The sequence below is a fragment of the Ursus arctos genome, unplaced genomic scaffold (assembly GCF_023065955.2).
Source record: "Ursus arctos isolate Adak ecotype North America unplaced genomic scaffold, UrsArc2.0 scaffold_17, whole genome shotgun sequence".
Lineage (NCBI taxonomy): Eukaryota > Metazoa > Chordata > Mammalia > Carnivora > Ursidae > Ursus > Ursus arctos.
In genome coordinates this window covers 8398742-8423752 of record NW_026622841.1, presented here as the reverse complement: position 1 = coordinate 8423752, position 25011 = coordinate 8398742, and positions in this window count along the sequence as shown.

The window sequence follows — 25011 nt, the reverse complement described above, 5'->3', positions numbered from 1 at the left end:
GACCTCTATAAGATGATATCTAAAACATAAAAATTTTTTATGTTTTTTTCATTATAACACAATGGAATTAAGATTTTGAACAGAGTACATGAGTCTTTCAGCCATCTCCCTACATTTATTTAAATTAGTAACATTAAAAATAAATCTGTCAAAGTATAGTTTGATAAAATTTTTTTTAGGAGCACCTGGGTGGCTCAGTTGGTTAAGTGTCCAACTCTTGATTTCAACTCAGGTCGTGATCCCAGGGTCTTAGGATAAAGCCCCACGTGGGGATCTGCACTCAGTGGGGAGTCTGCTTGAGATTCTTTCCATTTTCCCCTTCCTCCACTCACATATGTGCTCTCTCTCTAAAAATAAATAAATCTTTAAAAAAAATTCTAAAAAAACCATCAATACCAAATCATACAGAATTAAACTACAAGTAGATAAAAGAGATAGTATTAAAAAACAAAAGTAAACTCTAAAAGTCCTACAAGAAAATAGATTTTTTTGTTGTTGTTGCTATTTGGGGAAGGCCTTTTTAAACAAACACAAATCTCAGAGGCTATAACATACTTGACATTATGAATTTTTCTAATTTTTTATTTTCCTTCCAGTTGTAAACATACAGTGTTAAATTTGGTTTTAGGAAATTTTCTAATGTATTTCATTTTAACCAAAGGTTCATTTCCCAGAGGCAACTGCTTTTAAATATGTTAGTGCCTTTCTTGCAACCTATCTTCATGTTTCTTCAGCATATGCTTTTCCTATTTTTTTTAAATAATATCTCCTGGGAACTCAGTACAGTAGATGAAGATCTAGCTTGAACTTTTAAATGCCCCAACCGCCCCCCTCTTCTATCTCCTCATGACAACTGAGTGTAGCACAAATTCAGAGTCAAATGAAGTTACACTTTCAGGAGAAGGTTCAACTTGTTTCCTGCAGAGGCTACGGGTGGACTGTAATTGTCTGGCATGTTGGTTCTTTTTAACTCAGTCTTGCTGATTTTTATTTACTTGTATATTTTTGTATGTACCCATGTTTTTCTTTCTTCAGACTACCTCTATTGTTCAACCACTTAATTCCAAATAAACAATGATATCTACCGAACCAACTGGGGGGATCCCTGTTTAGCAAGCTTTATCAGTTGGGAAAGTCCATTTCCCGACATTCCTAAATTCCTTGTTTTTATCTTTTGTGTTTACCTACCCATTTATATATATATCACTAGTCATTTAATAAAAATGACACTATGCAAGATACAAATTTTATGCAATTTCTAACTTAAGCAGTTTCCTCTTTTTTAAAATTATTTTAAATGTCTTTATGTCTTATGGATGCAATGTTCTTTTTGATCTCCATGAAGATAAGTATTTACTTTTATTCTCTGTTCTTTTTGTTTCTTTCCTCTTAACCATCATTTTCTTGTTTGTTGATTTCATGCTCTGCTATTCTCATGTTTCTAGCTTCAGCCAGGATTGGTTTTAGGGCCCATGGGTAAATCTTGGCTTCCTCCCAAGCTGTCATCTCTTGCTTGCTCTATTTCCATGGTTTTGTCTCTGGTGGGTTTGTAGGAGATTCTCTTCTTTTCTGAAGCTTTTGGCTTACCTCTTTAGGCTGCCCAACAGCCCGAGAACTCAGGAATATCTTGGAAAGCTGGCCCTCATGTCTTGAGTTTGTCATCCCAGCCACTTGTGGTCCCTAACAGTCCCCATCCCCACCCCATAGTGGTTCTCTGTCAGAGCCAAGCCTCCACCAGAACTGGCTGATTCTTCAGGGAAATAGAAGATAAGGAGTGACTGGTACTTGTCAGCTCAGATCTGATTTGCTCTTTTCTCTCTGAAGTTTTAGTCCCTCTACCTCTGTTGCACCTACACATTCCAGATGTCTTTAAAAATATGGCTTTTGCAATTTGGCCATTTTTTTCCTAGTTGTTGGCAGTAGCATTGGCTTGGGCTGATGTGTTAGCTCATATTTTGAAGAGAAGTCCCATCAAACTTAAAATTAAACTGTGACTTTTTTAGTTAACCAAATGTAATTTTCATACTCTGATTTCATCCCTACAGCATTATTCTTTCTTCTCATTAAAATACTATTCTCGACCACATTTTGAATGTGATTTTTTTGTCTCCTCAGCAGATCATTGGAGGACACTGAAGTCATTCAGCTGTAGCAAACCAGATGCTTATGGAATGCCCAACAGGTTCTGCCCTAACAGTGTGCAGAGATCTCAGAGAACTCTGAATGAGGAGTTGTGAGAAGAGAGCTCTTCTGCTCTCAGGTGCCTTTATACTCAAGTTGTATCTCTCTCCCAACTATGGAGACGTTGAGACAGGCAAACGACAAACTATTCCCCTTAAATTCACTAAGCTCTCAGGTTGAGAAGGGCTGCTTAGGAACGAAAGCCACAGGGAGGCACACACAGATTCCATTTAGGACTCAAAGGTGGCTGAGCTGGGACCTGCTACAGGGAACTAGACCACCCACCCGCCTGCCCCTCCAGCCCCCAGCCCCCACCCTCCCACTGCCGAGGAGCCAAGTCTGCATTTTATTTCCACTGCACTACCCAGCTCACTGGCCATGTGATCCCACACTGGTTTGCACTCCCGTGATTCCGGTAGAAGCTGAAACGTGACCTCTAGGAGCTGCACATGTGTGCCCACAATGCTGTGTTATTACAGAGCGGGGAGAGAGGTCTGGAGGAAGAAGAGGCTGGATGCAGGGCAGAGACGAGCCGCAGCACAAGGTCTGGCTCCAACTGGCATCTTCCATTCTTCCAGATTCAGTCCCGTGCCTCTTTTACACAGAATACAAATGGGTATTACTCTTACTTAATCTGAGAGTTGTATCTTTTATAAAAGGGTTTAAAATATTAACAACAATGTCATAAATAAAAAATTAGTATGCTTTCTTTTCTTTATTGCTTTTGCATGCTTGATGTTCTCTATGCATTTGGTTTTCCTGTCGGGATTATGGTGGGCGGCACGGCTTTCGTCTTGTCCCCTGCCCTTGGTTTGGGAGTTACAGATCTTGATTTTGTTTCCACTAAGAGTCATTTAAGCTATTTTTAAAATCTGGAATCTCTTAATTACATCTCTGTAATTGAGGTTAAGCATAAAATTACATTTTAAATATCCCCCTGTATGAAGACTTGTTAATTGTATGTTTGCCTTTGTTCTTCCTCCCCTTCTAGAAAGCACATGAATAAAAATATGTTAACAGTAGATAAAAATTGAGTGTTATTAAATTTTATTTTACCCTTTCAGTTTGTAACTGTGATGCTTTAGATTTAAATCAATGATTAACTCTTTGTGATGTTCACAAGTTGTCAACATATACAACAGTTTTCACAAATCCTCAAATTTATGTCATGTTTGAAGTCTTCTTGTATGTATGGTACAGTCCTGGTGTACTTTTTTAATCCATTCCTCCCAGCTAAATGAAGTTATAATCTCATATACTTTAACATTTCTCATAAGGTTTATACTCCCAAATCATGTTTATTATTATTTTTAGTGGGGAGTAGAGTCCCTGTTTTTATTTTTTGACCATATATGTTTTTTAAATGTTTTTGGGTTTTGGATTTTTTTTTTTAAAACCTGTATTTTTATTTGAACTCTTAATATTTCAGGATATTCTCCAAGAATAATAAGCAGGTCCTGTCCTTTCACACATGAAGAACAACTTGGATTGCACAGAACTCTAAGTCCACAACATTTTGCCCTCAATAAACACAATCCTACTATCTTGGTGTTACAGAAGCGATACTATCCACCATCAGTTTGCTGGTTGCCCCTTGAAAGGATAGTATTTTGTTTTCTGCCAAAGTACTAAAATTAGACTTGCAACGAATTAAAATGAGAACAGAATACATCCTGTTGCAAACATGAGTTAATAAATTTAATGTAATTGTGAAGAGCACATTTGATCTGGGTGCTCGAGTCTTTACATTTCAGCAGAAGAAGCTTCTAATGCAATATTTTTCCTCTGTTTTCATTTTTTGGGGTTTTCTTTCCACCTCTTGATCATCAGTTATCCTTTCAGCAACATCAACACACGTTTGCCCTCTTTGTTTTGCTCGTTGTGTCAGTCAGTGATATTCTCACCCAGCATTTTCAACTCTTAGATTTCTTTCCCCTAGAGTTCTGGGAAAGCTTTTCAAGTTTGTTAAATTTTTATGGCTGCTAGTACACTGCATGCAAAACAATTTTCAAATCTGCTTTACAGATTTCCTTTTATATTTCTCTATTTTCATTTAAGTCATTACACATGGCCTTTCCTTACAAGGTCTCTTAGCTTCATCCTAAAGGCCACTTTACATTGCATCTTGTAAGAGATGACACACTCTCTCTCACACACTCTCTCTCTCACACACACACAATTTCAAAATTTACGTTTTCTTTGAATGGTTACTTTATTCTTTCTGACTTCTAACAATACTATTTCCTTTCCTGATTCAATATTTTTCTTTCATTACATGTCCTTGCTGTTTATTTTTTCTGTTTTGTCTATTTAATTTTTCTTATATGGGGAGATATTTATTCAGGTAGAGTTACCTACATTATTATGAATTCATTTTCTAAAAATTTTGTAGCATTCATAATATGTGATCTAAATGAAATAGAGGAAACATGACTACCTCAAACTTATAATAAAAATGACAGTTACCTTGACAATTTAGACAGTGACTCACAGGGGCTCGGGATAAGAATAAAATTTGTTCCAGCTGTTGATTTTCAAGCAATGGGATCTGCAGCAATTTCGCAGCACTGTGTTAGTCATATCTGAAATGCTCTGACACCTTCCTATTAAAATACCTATTAAACATTGCACAATCTTAAAATGTTTCAGTAGCACTGGAAAAAAATATGCTGTAATATTTTTGGTACAGAGAGAGAATGGAGTGTCTGTCAGGAAGTGGCAGGGCCTGAGTGCCCAGCTCAAGCATGATCTGTTTTTGGTTTCTGTCCCACATAAATCCCTATTTACTGTGTCTGCTTTCTCTCCTACTCGCAATTTTTCTTCACCCTACATTTCAGAAGAGTGTGCCCCATTTTGTTTGGCAGCTCCATATTGCCAAACGAAAGACTTCCACTTTCCACCTTTGCTCTCTATCCGTTTCTGCCAAATTCTCTCCTCCTGTTCTAACAGGAACTCTTGGCAAGGAAGAAAAAGAATATGAACTACTTCAGGATACATGGCATACACACAGAGTTGACTTCAGACCCCATGTGTTAAAGGCTTCTTACTTGGCTCTGATTATGGTGTGCTTTGTACCAAAATTTCTACACTATCTTATAATAATCTGAGTTCCATACTTTGAGTCTTTTATAGCCATAAATGTGTAAATGTTATAAGACAGTCAACTAACATGTTTTTTCAGCAGCTTGTGGTCTAGAATTGTGCCGTGGTTGCTATAGGTCAATTAAATGTTACTTGGGATTTAATACGGAGCATTACCAACACAGAACAGTTGATAATAAAACAGCGTAATAAATTAACCTAAACACAAATAGAGAAAAATTGTCCAATGTGCAGAATAATCTTTCATTTCTAGGACTTTCCCTGTATTTTCTACAACAGATTAGATCAGCCAATTTGTGTCACTAAAGAGTATTTAAAGTTCTCTGAGAAGGAGCTGATCAGAAAAATATCCATTCTCTCCCACTCAATTTCTACCATTGAAAACTAAAGTTTTAAACAACACTGGGCAACAGAAATACAATGTGAGCCAGATATGAGCCACATTTTAAAAAAGGAAAAAAAAAGTTGATGAAATTAACTGCAATATATTTTGTTTGACCTAACATATCCAACATATCACCATTATCAGCATGCAATAAATATAAAAAATGAGATAAATCAGTGGAAAGATATTCTGTGCTCATAGACTGGAAGAATTAACATTGTTAAGATGTTCATACTACCCAATGCAATCTGCAGATTCAATGCAACCCCTATCAAAATTTCAAAGATTTTTCTTCCAGAAGTAGAAAAAAAATTCTAAAATTTGTGTAGAACCTCAAAAGACCTCAAATAACCAAAACCATATTGAGAAAAAAAAAAAAAAAAACAGAGCTAGAAACATCATGTTACCTGATTTCAAATTATATTACAGATCAATAGTAATCAAACTGGTATGGTATTGGCATAATAACAGACACATAGAGCAGTGGAACGGAATGGAGAGCTCAGAAATAAATCCACACAAAAATGGTCACTTAATATATGACGAAGGAGGCAAGAGTATATGTAATCTCTTCAATAAATGGTGTCGGGAAAACTGGACAGCCACGTGCAAAAGAATGAAACTGGCCCACTACCTTACACCATATACAAAAATCAACTCAAAATGGATTAAGACTTGAATATAAGACCTGAAACCATAAAACCCCTAGAAGAAAGCATAGGGAGTAAGCTCCTTGACATTGTTCTTGGCAATGATTTTTTTTTGTATCTGACACCAAAAGCAAAGGCAACAAAAGCAAAAATAAACAAGTGGAACTACATCAAACCAAAAAGCCCCTGCACAGCAAAGGAAACCATTAGCAAAGGGAAAAGTCAACCTACAGAATGGGAGAAAAATATTTGCAAATCATGTAACTGATAAGAGGTCAACATCCAAAATATACAATTAGAAAAAAACCCTCATACAACTCAAAAGTAAAACAAAACAAAACAAAACCTGGACAGCTACATGCAAAAGAATGAAACTGGACCGCTTGTTCACACTGTACATAAAAATAAACTCAGAATGGATTAAGGACCTAAATGTGAGACCTGAAACCATGAAAATCCTGAAGAGACCACAGGCAGTAATTTTTCTGACATCATCCATAGAAACATTTTTCTAAATATGCCTCCTCAGGCAAGGGAAACAAACGCAAAAATTAACTATTGGGACTATACCAAAATAAGAAAGCTTTTGCGCAGTGAAGGAAACCAACAAAATGACAGAGCAACCTCCTGGAGGGGAGAATATATTTGCAAATGATATATCTGATAAAGTGTTAATATCCAAAATATATAAAGAACTTATACAACTCAACACCAAAATCCCAACAACACAATTAAAAAATGGGCAAATGACCAGAATAGACATTTTTCCAGAGGTGACGTGGATGGCCAGCAGGCAGGTGAAAAGATGCCCACGATCATGAATTATCACAGAAATGCAAATCAAAATCACAATGAGGTGTCACCTCACAGGAGTTAGGATGGCTATTATAAAAAAAGACAAGAAATAACAAGTATTGGCAAGGATGTAGAGAAAAGGGAACTCTTACATCACTTATATGTGGTCTCTAAGCAAACAAACAGAGCTCAGAGATACCGAGAACGTACTCATGCTTACCGCAGGCAGGGGAGGGAGGTCTGCAAAATGGGCAAAGAGGGTCAAAAGCTACAAACTTCCAGTTACAAAATAAATAACTCATGGGGATGTAATGTTCAGCATGGTGACTACAGTTAATACTGTCTTGCATTTCTTTGTTGAAAGTAGATCTTAAGGTATCACAAGAAAAAAATTGTAACTATGGTGACAGATATTAATTAGACTTATCGTGGTGGTTACTTTGTGTATAAATATTAAATTGTTACATTGTACACCTGAAACTGATAAGTTACATGTTGACTATACTCGATTTAAAAGAAAGGTGTTTGTAATTTTTAAAAGGTATTTTATACTTTGAGCAGCACATCTGTATTTATACCAGCCACATCACTGTTCTTAATAGCCATATGCGGCTAAGGGCTCTCATATCGGAAAGTACAGAAGTAACCTTTGAGTCACAGATATTTAAATTCTCTTCTACAAACAATAATAAACATTTGAAAAAAAGCAAGATTTACTTTTATGCAAACTTTATCCCATGTAAAGCTATTTCAACGGACAATACTTTTAAAAAGAGAAAAGCAAAAAATATAATTTATTCTAAATGAACTAAGTTACCTAGATGGTTTCTGATATACAATAATACTTCTTGGCAGTTTTAGTAGGAGAACGCACACATGTTTTTAAATTTCATTATTATTGGCTGTGACCCTTCGAAATAGCTTTATTTTACATTATTTATGGCAGGCTCTAGTGAAAGAGATTTCAGCTTAATTTCAATTTTAATTCTAGCCGTTATTGTTATTTGATCTGGGACAAATTCTTTTTAAAAAATGTAATACTACTGATTTTGTGGTTGTTATGGAGATTGGAAATACTATAAGAATGGGCATAGTCTCTGGCACTTGCTTTATAATTAACATAATAAAGACCTCCTCTTATATCACAAAACCTTTAATAAATTAAGAAGAGACAGTATCAAGATGAAACTTGACAAAGAGCCTGTTGACACGAGAGGATATGTGGGAAAATAAGTTAAAGGAAGGAAGAGTAACCACTCTCGTTGATGATGTATTGAGCCAGCAAACCAACATCTTCACATGTAATAACTTTAATAATCTTCACAATAATTTTTAAAAACTGACCTGTTTAATGAGTTTATGAAAGATATTGTCTAGGTTTCTTTTTGTTTTATTTATGTGTCATGGAATTCTCTGGGTCAATAATTAATGAAAATAATTGGAATATGACTTTGGATATCACATTATAGGTTTTTCCCTTATTTCTTGTCAGCAATATATTTTCTCCAATAGTAAGTGGATATTGCCAAGATATAGAGTGAAAATGCATTTTCCCTGTTAAACTATCCTGATTCCACTGCCTTTGCCCTTTTCAAGGACTGAAATGGGGAAGTTGGAAGCCCACAAAATGACAATTTCCTCACTCATGTTTGGGCAGTTTTGTGATCCCCTTTTCAAATTTTATGTTCCTTTATGGTCATCTTTGGGGTCCACCTGGACCACCTACAACGAATGGTCCTTTTCCACTCCAAGCCACACGTTGCCCACCACTGTTCTCTTTACAGCTCTGGCTCCAGTACCAGCCCTCTAACATCTGAGCGTGTACGTCAAATTCTGTGATGGCTTGCATTCGTACTGGGAAATATTATGGGTCTTAATACTGTTCCAGTTGTTTTATTATTATCAGTGACCTTCTGGAGTGTTTGTTTTTTGAAAAAAAAATATTTAGGGAAAGGAAATTATGCATGTCAATAGCATAAAAATACAGTACATTGCTTACAAATAGTTAAATGCAGAATTATCATTTAAATTATGAGTTACTCAAATTTAAGTGTATCTCATCTAGCCCTCAAATTTTATACGGTTCATGCATTCTAAGCCACGTCGATAAGTTCTGTTCTTTATAAGCTACCCAGTCTGTGGTACTTTGTTACATCAAACCCGAACAGACTAAGACACTGTTGATGCTTGGTTTTAATCCATTTTAGCACAGAGGTATTTTCATTTATCCCCATGTTAAAGCAGAGCTTTTACTACTAAGGCATGATTTGACTTGTAGGGAACAGTGTTTCTGGTGTCTTGGTGCCTAATGTGTGCACCAAGTTCTCTCCAGCATGCCTGGGAAGGAACTTCCACATGTTTTCAGTACTGTGAGACCTCTGAAGCTCTTAGCTCGCTTCTCTGCTGGCCTTCTAGAACCTTGCCTTCCTTGCACATATTCTGCTTGGGAACCATCAAGGGGCCAAGAGCACATCTGTGCAGATGTTTAGAGCACTTCTCTATTCTTTTCTATTCTCTGATATTTTGCCATTCAACTCCCAACCACTTCCACAGCCCCTATGGGACTCTGATCCCATTTTCTCCACTCAGCAAGACAAGTGCTCTTTGTCTGGTCTAATGGTCTTTGCAGCATTTTGAAAAATTCTCCCAGTGAGAAATCCAGGGTTAATGCAGGTCTCCCTTCATGGGCTTTCCTCTCTTAAAATCTTAGTATAGTACACTGCTTTCAAATGTGTTTTTATACATTTTTGCCCCATTTTTATAATCGTTCACAACCATTGGATCAGTGTGATGCCAGTTATTTTGTCTTGTTCAGAACGTATTAAGTTGTTGACGTCACTTCAGTCCCTCCCCGAACAAATCAGAAAATTCAATTAAATCTTCTTTGAACTTTAAGCCTGCTCTGCAGCACTCTGCCACTGCTCTGGTCTAGATCATTATTCTCTCTTCCCTGTCTTCCTACACTAGCTTTCAACTTTCATCTCCAGTTCCAGTACATCCCCTACAGTAAAGAACGGGATTCTAGAAACACAATTTATATTATGTCACTCTCCAGGTGAAAACTTTTCAACAGCTTCTCATTAAACTTGGAGTATTTGAACTCCTTACAATGACCTATAAAACTTGGGATGATGTAAGCCTCTGAAATCATTTTCTTTGCATTTCTTTGTTCCCCTTTATGTTTCCAAAGCATTAATTTTTTTTAATTTCCTGAACCTGCAAAGCTCTACCCATAACTATACTTCAGCACGGTCTATTTTTTTTATAGCCATGACATTACACTCATGATTCTTCCTCTGACTTCCTTCTCTTGTTTTAGGTGACAGCTTTAGTGTCACTTCCCTGGTGAGGCATTTTCTGATCACATAGAACTTTACCGTTAAACTCACAGCAACCTGATCTTTTAATTCTAGCCACATGCCAGGTGTGACTTCCTACTTGTATATAGGTATTTGCTTTTGTTTAATATCTCTATTTTCTGCCAGGTGTAGCATCTTGAGGACAGAGACGTCTGTATTTATAACTGTATGTCCAGTGCTTCTATATGGTACATAATAGGGGCTATACACTTGGTCATTGAGTTAATGAAGAAATGTATGGAACTTCAGAAAGAAAGTTTTCAAAATCAACACTTGGAGGTTTAATAGAGAACCAAAATTTTCAAAAACATCTTAGAGAATTGGAACTGGGAAAAGACCAACCAAGATTACCTATCCAATCATCATGTGGATGTAATAATCCCTCTGATAACATCACCTGCACTTATATCCTTCTTGTCCTGGGGAACTCACTATTTCACAAGGAACTATATTCTATTTTCAGACAGTTCTCATTGTTTTAAAAAATGAGTTTCTTATTACACTTAATGTAATTTAGGCCTTATATTGAATTGTTTTACTTGTTACAGCAATAGTTCTCTCACTTTTCAAAAGAATTTTTTTTTTTTAAAGATTTTATTTATTTATTCGACAGAGATAGAGACAGCCAGTGAGAGAGGGAACACAAGCAGGGGGAGTGGGAGAGGAAGAAGCAGGCTCATAGCAGAAGAGCCTGATGTGGGGCTCGATCCCATAACGCCGGGATCACGCCCTGAGCCGAAGGCAGACGCTTAACCGCTGTGCCACCCAGGCGCCCCTCAAAAGAATTCTTAAAACAATGATACATACATACATTTTTCTTTCCTTTGTGATTTCTTCTGAAATCATAGTACTAAAAGATACAACTGAAAATTCTTACATTTCATTGACTGTTAAAGAATGACATTCCATTTTGGATGTTTTGTCACCACTAGAATTCTTTAAGCTATATTTTGGGTCTCTTCCTTTATCCCATATTTGCATGCACTACAAATAAGAATTTTGAATTTCAATCAAAATGAAAATGATAGAGATTTTTAAAAACCAAATTTATAGAAAAAAAGTCTCCTGTTAGCTAACATTAAGAAATGTCAAAAAATTCTAAATCTTTAGTGTTTGCATTTGTCCATTATCTTATCACATAAGAAATGAAGATCTTTGTATGTGTATGTATGCATTGGAATAAATAGAGTAACTGTTTAAGACACTGTTTAAAACCGGGAAGACTCATATACAATGTGGAAAACACACTTGCCCACTTTGGCTCAGCGTGTGTGTGTGTATGTGGATCATTTAGAAACATCTGTACTTTCTATACATCTCTAAACATCTATACCACAGAACTGTAACAGTGATCAAGTGAGAAAATATATTCGAAAGAATTTAAAAGAAATTTTAAGTGAACTGTTCTAATACTGCACATTGTAATCATAAATAATTTTTTAATTGTTATACATTTTTAAATAAATAAAATGAAACACCACTCACAGACACAATTGCTTGATTTTATATGCATGTAGCAATTTGCAAAATCGAATTATTTTGTTATTATGGTTCTTTGGTCTCTGTTTCGGACTCATGTTTACCACCACTATTCTTTAGGATATAGAGGTTTGCTTACAGAATGACCCACTTTCTCTTAGCTCTTCTTTGGGACTGCATTAGACACCTCTAAAATTGCATTAACTTTCATAGGTCACTGAGGTTATTGTTTCAGCACAATAAATATATATTTTCCAAATTGCTGCCTATGGACCATCATTTATCTAGGAAAATGGAAGTGTTTGGTGGTCTAATTACATATCCAATCCTTTCATTATTCTGGCTAAATAAAAATGTAAACCAAATGTGACAAAATGGTGTTTTAGTCATTATACTAAAATCTAATAAGACAAATCATTTTTACATTCATATGGGAAGTGATTGCTGATATAAGAATATGTAAGCAACCCTTGTCAAGATAATATTGTATGATTATGCATTCATTGTCCTTTCTCTCTTCTGAACATAGAAGAAATAAGACCTATTAATAGGTCATTAAGAAACATAGGTATGTTCTGCGTACAAGTAAAACTCTCCACTGCCCAGAATAGCAGTCTAGTTACAATTAGGGCTTTGCCTTTCCCTGGATCCAAATGTGGGCCATGGGTCCTGCAACATGACCCCAAGAGCGACAACAACCAAAGTCACTCCTTATAGAGCAAAGTTGGGGGGGAAGGAGAAAGACAGTCAAGATAAACCAGAAATCCCCAAATGTCTCATCAAATCAAAGGACTGCTTCCAAAGTCAATTAAGAAAAAAGAGGGAACACACCCAAGTAGCTTATGAACTAAAAAAACAGATTATAAATTACAGCTGATTCTAAATGCAAGTGAAGATTCTGAAAAATTTTAATCCATTAAAGTTTAAATCTAGATACTTGAAATTTTCTAGAATTTCCAATACTCCACAAAAAAAAAGTCAAAAAGAAACCAGATAATTATCATTAAATACTTCACTCATGCATCAAATTCCTTCTCCCTCTTAAACCAGATAAACCAAGTTTTACAGATGAGGTTTAGCAAAACCTTAAGAAACAGATCTTCAAAATGCTTCAGAGAAGCTCAAAAGAACACATTTCCTAACACATTTTATGAGACAGTAAATTATTGAAATGAACTTGATGAAAATAGTATGAGAATTATAAATTAATCTACGATTATGATTACAAAAATCCTAAGTGATGATCTTGGCAAATGGAATCTAGAAGTGTTATAAAACATTCATCATGACCATATGGTGTTTATTCTCAGAATTCAAGGAAGGTTCTCTATCAGAAATGTATTAATTTATTTCACCACTCCAATTGAGAAAAATACAGTATGGTTATTATAAAAAAATGATAAAACAAATTAAAAATATTAACCCTATTCATGATGAAAACTAGGAGCATAAAAGGACTTTACCTAGTTAGAATCTCTACTTGAGGCTTATCTCAAATATTGTTCTTCACATGAGCACTGAGAAATGTGTAGAATTGTTGAATTCATCATATTGCACACCTGAGACTAATAACATTGTATGTTAATTATGTCTGAATTGAAAAAAAACAGACAAAAATATGAATATATTGTTCTTCACAGTGAAGCATCAAACCTCTCATCAAGTTCAGAAACAAAAGTACTATAAAGTCAGCCTGTAAATCTGCTGTTCGGTGCTCTACCTCAGTAAAACAAGAATGTGTAATAAGAATGCAAGGGAAAAAGTAAATACTGGTAAAAAAAAAAAAAAAGACAATTTTGCTATTATATACTGACAAAATATCTATCCAAGACAATGCACAGGCCATTTATATAAAAAGAACATAAATGAATTTTCTTAGCAAAAGTTCAAACCAATTTTAGAACATAAGAAAAACTCCAAGAATTCTAAATCTATAAACAAACTTGTTTTTTAAAAAGATGCCTATGAATAAATCAGACATCTATGCAAAACTCCTTTTGAGAGGCTTACCAAAATTTTTGTAAGTCGTGAAAGGGTTCCTAAGTATTTGGAGCCATCTTGTGTTCATGGATAATGCATTATAATAACAATGTCATGTTTCTCTGGAGTAAACTTTAAATTTATGCATTTCCAATAAGGGAAATCTGCAGGGAATTTGTCAAGTCATACAGAAATTCACATAGAAGAGGGTAAAGAGAGTAAAGTTTCAAGAAAAACTATGCCATTTCTGAAAACAAAACAAAAAAGACGTTACTTCAATCACCATCAGATATAGACAGTTATTTACAATAATTAAGATAATGTCTACTGGCTCCACGGATATTATGCCATGTTTACAGACATTGTGGAAAACATTAAAGCAAGGAAAGTATGCTCAACTTAATTCACAAAGAAATATACTTTGAATAGGATTTTCTATTAAATAAAATCAAATACATTATAAGAATGCCCTAATATTTTTCTAGGAACTTTTCCTTTAGCCATTTTACAATTTGCATGTTTAAAACAAAGTCAGGTAATGAGCTTTATGTCTTTTGACAAATTATGTTACCTTAAAAATGAACTAACAACAGTAAACATAATCAAATACCAAAATACTAATGGTCTTTTCCTACTTTTTGTGGATGCATTGTTTTCACTGTTTTGGTAAAATAGTAATTATACACACATATATGGTTTATAGATACAGATAGGAGATCTATATCTGGATTGTAAGCTCCATGAGGCCAAGAATATCGTTTGTCTTGGTCACTGCTTTCTGACCAACACCTAGAATATCTGCCACATGTATCAGAAATACTTTCTTGAATGAAAAATATTAGTTATCTCTTAAATAAAGTAGATTCCCTTAACTTCATTCCATGTATTCGAAAACACGTTATCATGGCAACAGGATTAGAACATTTTGTGTTGGAAATATTTAAAAAATCATTTGGTCTATTTCCAGTTTTTGGAGATAATTTCCTGGGGGGAAGCTGTACAATAAGACATTTTATAGAGCAGAAACAAGGAAATATTCTAAGTGTCAGCTTGCCAATTTTTCTAGATTGTAAGTTAATAAATCCTTGAAAAATACCCTTTTCAGTTTAAAAATATGGTATGTACAAGATCTATACAAATAGAAGCACAATCTTTGTCCTTTTGTTTCTGAGTCAAGAATCAAAATACTGATTTTAATACAGACTTATATTTAAGTTTTGGGGGCAAGGAGAATATTTTAATGGGAATGCTTTGACATTTGAAAAGGAGGAATTCCAAGAGAGCAAATAGCCTATTTCTTCCTTGGTGTGTATGTGTGTGTGTCTCTGAATTACTTTTTAGAAAGTGAGCCAGTGACCACTTCTCATATATTTGTATTTAATATTTTGATTTATATTTTTTCAATAGGTTTTCTCAGTCTTTTTTAAAATTTTTGTTTAGAGAAGACAAATTTCAATGTGAATAAGCAAATCTGCTCTTTTCTATGTAGTCTATGCATTTCTGAATCCTTTCCTATTTCCATGAATAAGAAGATTATAAAATATAAAATCATTCTATGACTGTTTACTTCTTCATGGTACAGGGGGGAAGGAAATTAAAACCAAATCTAATTAATCTCATGAATGGATAACCACATTGTATATTAAATCTTATCTAATTGCTCTTTTATAATACAGCCAAGTAACTCACAATCACAGTTACCACGAGCTATACTTTTAATAGTATCCTTAATGAAGCTACCAGGAACATTTTTAAATGTTCTGTTTTTAGACTACAGAAATAAACACACACATGTAGTCATTACTTCTAATTTTTTAAACATATATAAGCTAAATATAATTTGGTGAAACAAATTGAGGGATAGGAGGCAGGTTAAAGCTACAGACCTAATTAAAGATCTTTATGTGATTTCCATATAATTTATATTCCTATAGATGAATTAATATAATTTATCATTCAGATTGTTTCATACAGTATGGTATTCCTATATACTTATGTCCTCTAAATGCTGCTCTATTATCTTCATCATTATTTTATAATGTCTTAGGTCATTGCTAGATTTTTACATAGAAAAATGCTTCAGAATGTGAAAGGAGGCTGTTTGATCTATTTAAAGGAATATCTCCCTGTTGTTGTAGCCACAGTGATTTCTAGAGATCAGAGAAATGGCCTTGAATTCAAGGGTAAGTGTCTAGCTCTTCACAGTAACTGGATTAAGCTAACCAAAAATTATGCAGGGTAATGGAACATATAGATTCCATATTGCTTTTCAATTGTGACATAAAATAAAGAAACTGTTTACACCCAAATATATCCTATCATTCTTTAAGGAATCTAGAATATGAATTATTAAATTGCTCTTTATATTTTATAATATTTGTGAACATCTTTTCATTGCATTTTACCATCTTAAAATTAAACAGAAATTCTATAACTTTTTATTTCCCCATTAAATTTCATGTATTCTCTTCACTTTGAAAGGGCACTTTATGTATAGATTTCCATTTCCTCTTATTTGAGCATTTGATATACAGTATGTTTCACCTCCCATATCTATGACTGTTCGATAACTTCAGTTATAATGTAGGTATTTCTGGTGAACTTGTTCTGATGAGGACTAAATGCAGACCACATCATTGAACTAAAATATCGCTGTTGGTGATTTTCATATGTTAAATGATATCCAATGCTGGTATATTTTCCTTCATATTTAACTTCGGTATTTACACTACACAAATTTTTGACTTTTACATCATCAGTAGGCACATGGGAGGTGGTGCTTAGGGAAACTTTGAGTAGAGCCGTCATATCCCTGTTTACTTAAAGATTTGCAATATTATCTTATTATTGCCATGTCTGTCAAGAACACTATAGAACTCTGACTATAAAACTTGCTTACACAGTCAGATGTGAGGACAAAAATATTGATTCAATCATGGATGATTTTCTAGTAGCACAGTTGATGTTCCATGTTTACTTCTGGTTATTAAATTTTAACAATTATTTCTACGGCATGTGAGACTGATGGCCTCAATAGCAAAAATCCATGGTGACATGGCATTCAAATTTTAAGAACATATCTTCCATTTTTACAAATTCCTGTTTTGAAAAATGTCAGTATCTGGTAAAAAGAAAGTGGTGTAAATTGCATAGGTAAATTTGCATGGGTATAAGCAGGAAGTTGACAGAGTTCCCATTTTTTAGCAGTAAGCAAAGAAGGAAAATCTCAATAGCCTAGACAAAACTGGAATTTCCTCTCCCATGGAAGATAATGACAAGCTCAGAAATGCAAGTGATTTGTAATATAACTCCCACAAAATTATATTTTATTCTATTTATCACTTTTTATCTCTTTGTGGAAAATAACGTCAGTTATATGTGTGCCTTATTTGTGTATTACAGAGTTGCTGGTGCAGAAACAAAAAAACAATGTGATGATGGGCTAGAGAGAGGGAGGGAGGGGGAGTAGGGAGGAAAAAGTAACTAAGTTGCTTTTAACTTCTAGAAAATAGTAAAATGAAGAATTAAAATAAACCTACACTATTAAATCTTCTGCTTATGTTACCCTCATCCCATTAAATGCACCTGAGCTCTACTCTTTTAAAGATACATTTTAGCAGTATTAGCTTTATTAGATTTATTTAAATAAGTCTATTACCTCTGGGTACATAAAAATAAATGCCTTCATCTATTTCAACCATATAGTCAAAGATTAATTCTAGCTGCAGAATGTAAATTTTAGGGTTTTTCCATAGAATCTAGAATTTAGTATATGTTTTTAATTAAAAATAAATTTTAAAAAATGACTGAAACACTGACTCAGCATTAATAAAATTTGCATATATAACTTTACAGACCCAAGAATTCCGACAAATATTCGCAGTGAGGGGTCAATGGGTGTCTGGTGGATCTTATCAGTACTATATTACAGATCTGATTAACATTGGTTAAGATACTAAGAGACCGTATCACATTAGGATATTAAAATTGGTAGATGGTCAGTTGAGGTTTCTGTTTAATTTCTGAAAGTCTTTACTAACTAGTCATATATTGGAGAAACACAAACAAGGATTAAATGTAAAATTTATTTGCGTTTAATACATTTACTTGTTATAAAAATACACCATATTACTAATTTACTTATTAAGTGGCAAAACTGAAGTTCACATTTAGGGTTCATGTTTATAATGTCTATGTCTGTTCTATATAATCTCTCCCTGGACACGCATACACACACTGATTCATACATATGCTAAATACATAGCCATATGTGAAATAGAAACCTATTGAGATCTCTGTGCAGACTTGAGCTTGCTTTTTCACCAAAATTATATTGACTATTTTACAATTTAAAACTATTCTTAAAATGCCATTTTAATGGATTCATAACATTCTAAGGTAGGAATATACTATTATTTGAAGTTATTCTATTACTAAATATTTCCTTCTCCTTTCAAGCCTTTAAATATTATAAGTATTATACCAATAAACATCTATGCATATAAGTTTCTAATTTCTCACTGTTAACCTCAGAGAAACTCCTGGAAACTGGAACCTGCATTGAAGAGTGGAACAGCTGTTAAGTTATGGTGCTGATAGCGTCTCAAGAAAAGATATTAGGGGCGCCTGGGTGGCTCAGTCAGTTAAGCATCTGCCTCACATCATGACATCAGGGTCCTGGGATCAAGCCCCACGTCTGGCTCCCTGCTCAGAGGGGAGCCTGCTTCTCCCTCTGCCTGCCATTCCCCCTGCTTGTGCTTTCTCTCTTTCTCTATCTCTGTCAAATAGATAGATAAAATCTTTAAAAAAGAGAGAAGATTTTAATTTTCACTGCTATTAGGGCATAACCCTAAGTCCATCATATGGCATTCATTAAATGAACAGATATGTAATCGGCACCTAGCCTGTTGCAGATACTGTGGAGACGGGACGACAGGTACACAGTCACTGATGTCTGGGTGTGAGCATGTGTGTGGAGAAGGGGCAGGGGGGCAAAAATGGATGCAAATATAATTAAAATCACATACTATTTTGAGTGCTCAACAGGAAATGTCAAGGATATCATATGGACAATAGAAGGACGGTTGTGGCTACTCTAGGTTTTATAGTATTTGTAATAATAGAATATCAGGACTGAGAATAATAATTTGATCAGGAATTCTAAAGGGCTTCTAAAAAATTTTTTTCCAGGGATCTCTGTGTGGAAAGGAGACATTTCCATTCATATAAATAATCTGGTAAATGTAGACTGCCCACTCAGATAATCCGTCTCATTTCTACTTTTTGTTTTCTTCTACCAACTGCTCAGTTTTCCTGAAGGCCACGCCTAAATTAGTTAGATACCACCCCACCTCCTCGCTTCTGAGATAGTGTATTTCTTCCCCTACATGTTTTTTAGTTTGCTTGGGGTTTTGCTAAACTATTCTACTGCTTTCCAGTTTTCAATCTTGTCAATGCCATGGGTAGTTTATGTTCTTGAGGTCTTTCACCAAATGATCACTGAAGCAAGATTGCTGAGGACAAGCAGAGCTTGAGGCTAACCTGATTTTTGTGGCTTACTGCATTCTTACTTCTTCCAGGCATTGCCTCAGGGCCAACTGGATTTGTAGTGATATACTTACATAATTCTGATTTAATTTTTCTTCTGGGGAATTATGCAAGTTCAGGAGCTCTACACCCTTTTACTGAAATAATTATTTTCAAATCCCTTGAAAGTGATTACATAATTCAGGGGAAGTAAAACATTCTTTGCAGGACTAGTAAAATACCCACCGCAAAAAATTTTTTTTGAAAAGCGATGTTTAATTTTTCTTAATATGTTCTTCTGTGAAGGAAAAATGGTGTTTTTGTTCAAAATTATGAAGCAAGAAACTATTCCTGATATTTACATACTAAGCTGGAAAAGGATATATATGCTTTATTTCCCGAAGTATACTATTGCAGTTAGACATTCTGGTAGCCTTTTACTCCGGGTGAGAATCTGTGTTTTAATTTCTTCAGAAGACAACACCCCTCAGTAAGGAAATTACATTGTGTCATGACTGATCATACAGAAATTACTTTTCAGGAAGGCAGGGAGGGAGGGAAAGAACTGCAGAAATGCAAACTAGCAAAGAATCTCAGTCTTCTGATCAAACCAAAGGAAGGAATAGCTTTGGATGTCCCGTTAGCACACAGGACCTCATTGCTAATTTTCACAAACTCACTTGCTCAGCCTTCCAGAATCTGTTGTAGCAGTCAGCTCAGCCTTTTCCTACTTCTATTTTCTTCATCTAAAATCTATAGTCTTAACATCAGAAATACTTAGTTTAACAATTCTTGTATCCAAAGATACTATTTAGAGCGTTAAAGAAAAATCCTAGTAACAGTATGAATAGATTTGTTCTTCAGTCTGAAGTAAAGGTCATTAGTATCATTAAAAATGTATCATTTTTCCAGATCTTTTTCTTTCTATCCTGGGATGGAGGAGGGGGGACCAATTAGTATGAACGATGTTCCATTTTCCTTCTGCTTTGTTCCTGACAATATACATACAATCCCACCTCTACATCTATTTTAGTTTGTTCAGGCTTCCGTAAGAAATTATCACAGACTGGGTGGCTTATAAATGCACACATACAAAAACCACTTATTTACCACAGTTCCTGAGGCTGGGTGTCCGAGATGATGGTGCTGGCATGGTCTGGAGAGGGCTCCCTTTCAATGGCAAGACTTCTCTTTATATCCTCAGATGGTGGAAAGGACTGGGGAGTTCTGTGGGGTCTCTTTTGCTAGAACACTAATCCCATTCATAATGCCTCCACCCTCGTGACCTAATCACCTCCCCAAGTCCTGGCCTTCTAATACTATCACAGTGGGCCTAAGGTTCTGACATGTGAGTCATGGGGACCACTCAGACCATCGTATTATCCTCCCTACCTCCCTCCCTGCCTTGTTCTCCTGCTGTCTCACCCTGCAGCCGCAGCCTTAAATAGAGTGGTATCAAAAAGGCTGCATGATGCCACTTAAGGTTTAAGTTAAACACAATGATCACTTGAGGTCCAAAATAGAAATGCCCAAAGTGGAGCTGAGCAAGCCCCTGCCATGTTCAGACACTACCACCTCTGTATTTATGCATTTTTCTAGCAATGCAGCTAGTTTCCACAGCAACTCTCTCAGAGGCCTTCGGTCCCAACTCGAAGAGCTTGACTCCTGTTCTTTATAATGCCTTCAAAAGTTCGAGTAGTCTGTTCATCTATACACAGAAGATTATGTTTTGTTCTGATGTAGGATTTTAGAGAAAGCTAAAATCCAAAGTAGATACATTTATCTACACAATATAGAATTATGAATTAACATAGGTATGTGTGCAAGATTCCCTGTCAGAGGATATTTTCTGGGTGGGGATAAGAGTTGTTCCTGTGAGCACATATAGGCTAAAACTACAGCAAAATTCAGTTTTACTCGCATGTAAGCAGTAATGGAAAGAAATATTTCCATCTAGGCTATTACTAATATTTTAGCTTCCTATGTGCATTAATGATCATTTTTCTTTATCTTATCTTAGATGATGCCTTCAGGTATAAAACTGTCACCTGCAAACTTTAAAAGTAGAAGAGAAATCTCAAATACTGTATATTTCATAACTGTTATCCTGTTTCTGCTGTTTCTGCTCTGCTTTCCCAACATCCTGTGTGTTTAATGATGTATACTAGTGTCTCAGTAATGAAATTTATTGGTATTTTTTTCTCATATTTCTATCCTCTTTTGTGTGGGGTACCATGATCCTGTCATATTTCATTATTTTAATCATCTTATATTGCTTGGAAAATAGATATGTGTCCTACTTTCTGTGACATATCCCACTTATGTAATATTTAAATGATTTTAAATCTGTTATTATATTGCTTTAAAAATGGAGTACAGTTAACTCTTGTGTGTGATTGTATATATGTATGTTGTTTAATCAATGGATAATTACGGTTTCCATTTCCCTACCTTCCCACTGGATCACATGATGCTGAATTAAGCTGACCCAGAGGTGTTTCTGGAAGTTGTCTATGGCTACATATGCTAATTATAAGCACACAGCTCACCATAAACTTATAATAGTCTACTAGAAAGCTCACAAAAATTTTATTTGTGGCAAGGCTTAGAAAGAGAGTTTGATACTAAGAATCTGCCTACTGACCAAGTTAGGCCTCTGCATGCTTCTTGCAAAGGCCGCAGATGTTACTATGTTGCTAACAAGCCCATGCAGCAGAGTGACCTCATCATATAAGAGTATCACTGTGCAGTGGATTTATTTATGTAAAATATTGACCTTTATTATCAAATGCATGTATTTATTTTTTTAAGTTTTATTTTTTTCCAAGTTTTTAAATTCAGTTAACATACAGTGTAGTATTAGATTATGATGAAAAATATAGTGACTCAATACTTTCATACACCACCTGGTACTCACCACAACAAATGCATTCCTTGATCCCTATCACCTATTAAACCCATCCCCCACCTACCTCCCTCAGGTAACCATCAGTTTGTTCTCTATACTTAAGACTCTACAGTAGATTTCTTAAAAATAGCCTCCCTTGGGGTGCATGCGTGGCTCAGTCCGTTAAGCATCTGCCTTTGGCTCAGGTCATGATCCTGGGGTGCTGGGATCGAGCCACATGACAGGTTCTCTGCTCAGTGGGGAGCCTGCTTCTCCCTTTCTCTCTGCCCCTCCCCACTGCTCATGCTTTCTCTCTCAAATAAATAAATATTTTAAAAAATAGCCTCCCTTATCTAATCTTGTTGGTGTACAGTGTTCTGCACTCAGTGGGTTTCATGGGGTGGGGCTATTACTGATGTGATCTAGACAAACTGAGGTCACATATGTTCTGGGACTTGTCTAGTTGCAGATGGGTGGGACACTGTGGGACTGACTTGCAAACCCGTGTCTACTAGATCCCATTGCCCACTTCCATTCATTTGTGATACCATAAATCTGGGCCCTGGTATAAAGACTTTGCCCCATTTCAAGGAGAATAGAGGGAAATCTGATGCCCAGTTTTATTTTCATGAGAGGTGCCCTGTGACACTGTAACCATTGCATTTTTAAAAATCAACTTTTGATTCAGAATATTTTATAATTGTGGTAAACATCTTGCCATAGATCTGACCCTCAATTAGAATCAGATCCTTTGAAACCTACAAAATTTTCATTTAATATTTAAACATATAGTATGTTAAACATAAACATACATATAATATTTAAACATTCATATAGCCTTTTAACACTAACATTGCATTCTGATTTTCTGGCTTGAAATTTTAACTGTTACAATATAAACAGCATAGACTTCATGTCTATGATTAGTAATCTTAACAAATGCATTTTACTGTATCCTTTACATTGTTGGCCTTTGGTGTTGTATACTAATTAATATCACATTTCATTCTATTTTTGAAATTTCATGTTTCTTAATTTTATATGTGATCAGTTTAAAAGCTTAGGGTTTTGACAAAGGAAGTTACATTTGAAAATACTATTTTTAATAGAACTTAGCAAAAAATATTAAATCATTCAGTTTACATTCAGCATGTTTTCTTAGGAATTTTGGGAATCAATGTATTTTTGTCCAGAGAAATTTAGGATTATTATTGATAAAAAATTATGAATAACTTATTTACAGCATTATTTGGAATTTTTTTAACAAACATAAACCAAAGATTAGCTTGCTTATTCAAAATTTGACTGGCTGAGGTTTTTTCCTCAGTTGTATGGTAGTGAAATATATATTAATAGTCTTTTCCATTGGCCAGTTATAAATCCTCTCTTCCCCATGGCAGTGATCTGTTATTTTCAATACCAACATGAGGAATCAATACCCTCATACACATTAAAAAGAAAATACTATAACTTTGCGAATTTAAATGTTCAAGCCACCATTTCACCCTCACCTCTGTTTAGAAATGTTGAAAACTATTAACAGTTATTTGTGTAACTGAGACTAGGATTTCATCAAGCTTCCTGTTCTGTGACACACTCTTAGTGATATCCTTAGATGAGACTTAAACATATTGATTCTTCCCCCAGCCAAGAAATATTGGGGACTTGAGAGATGGTGTTTTATTTCTATCATGTGTGACCATACTAAAGGTTATATTTCCAAAACATAAATCTCATAGAGTCACAGTCTTTACGCTCAGGAAACCTAAGTAAAATTTCAAACTAAAGACTCTTCTAATAGGCTTATAACCATACCACATTTTCTCTACCAAACTGAGGGCAAACAGTAAACATAGATTTGGAAGTCCCACACCTGGCTTATTACTTACAAGATGTGTGACTTTGAGAGTTTGATCTTAGCTGCTGCTCCCTTATCTATAACATGGATATCAGCTCTACGACATCAAATTATTTTGATAGTGCAATGCATACAAATATACAGAAGTTAACATAATTGCTAGGACAGCGAAGGAACCATATAAATTTTAGTTTACTATTGATTATTTGGAGGACATGGACTGCTCTTACATCTTAGCCAAGAGCTCGGAAAATATTTTAAACATTTTCTATAGTTATGATGAATAATAGTTTCTAAGGTTTTGACTTTTAGAAAGAGCCTATAAAAATGTATTTTAAAGCATCCATTGTCTCTTACTGAATTTAGTCCTATATTTATGAAACAGTGTTTCTATTTTTAAAATCGACTTCCGGTAAGGATCTGTCCAATTGACTCCTAGGGGCAGGTTCAATTTTTATGTCTACAAATGGAGAAACTTCTACAAGGAAGTAACTAAAATAAAACAGAAGTCTTACTTACATGAAATACGTAGCCAGGAAATATGTAAGACTTCCGTGTGTACAAAAGGATCAACAGAGGTGGTAAAAGACAGTAAGGAATTAAAACCTAATTCGCATGAGCATTCTGTCCCCAGTTACTGTGACCCGTTAAAGCTTCTCATAGCAGAAAACCTAAAAGAATAAAACAAAATCGGTTGTTTGCCAGGTGCGTTCTTGCTGAATCAGCCTTCTTGGTATGAGGCCAATTTCTACTGTTTCTCACTAAGGGAAAATATCCCTGAATGAAATGTTAGTAATGCTTAAGGGGAA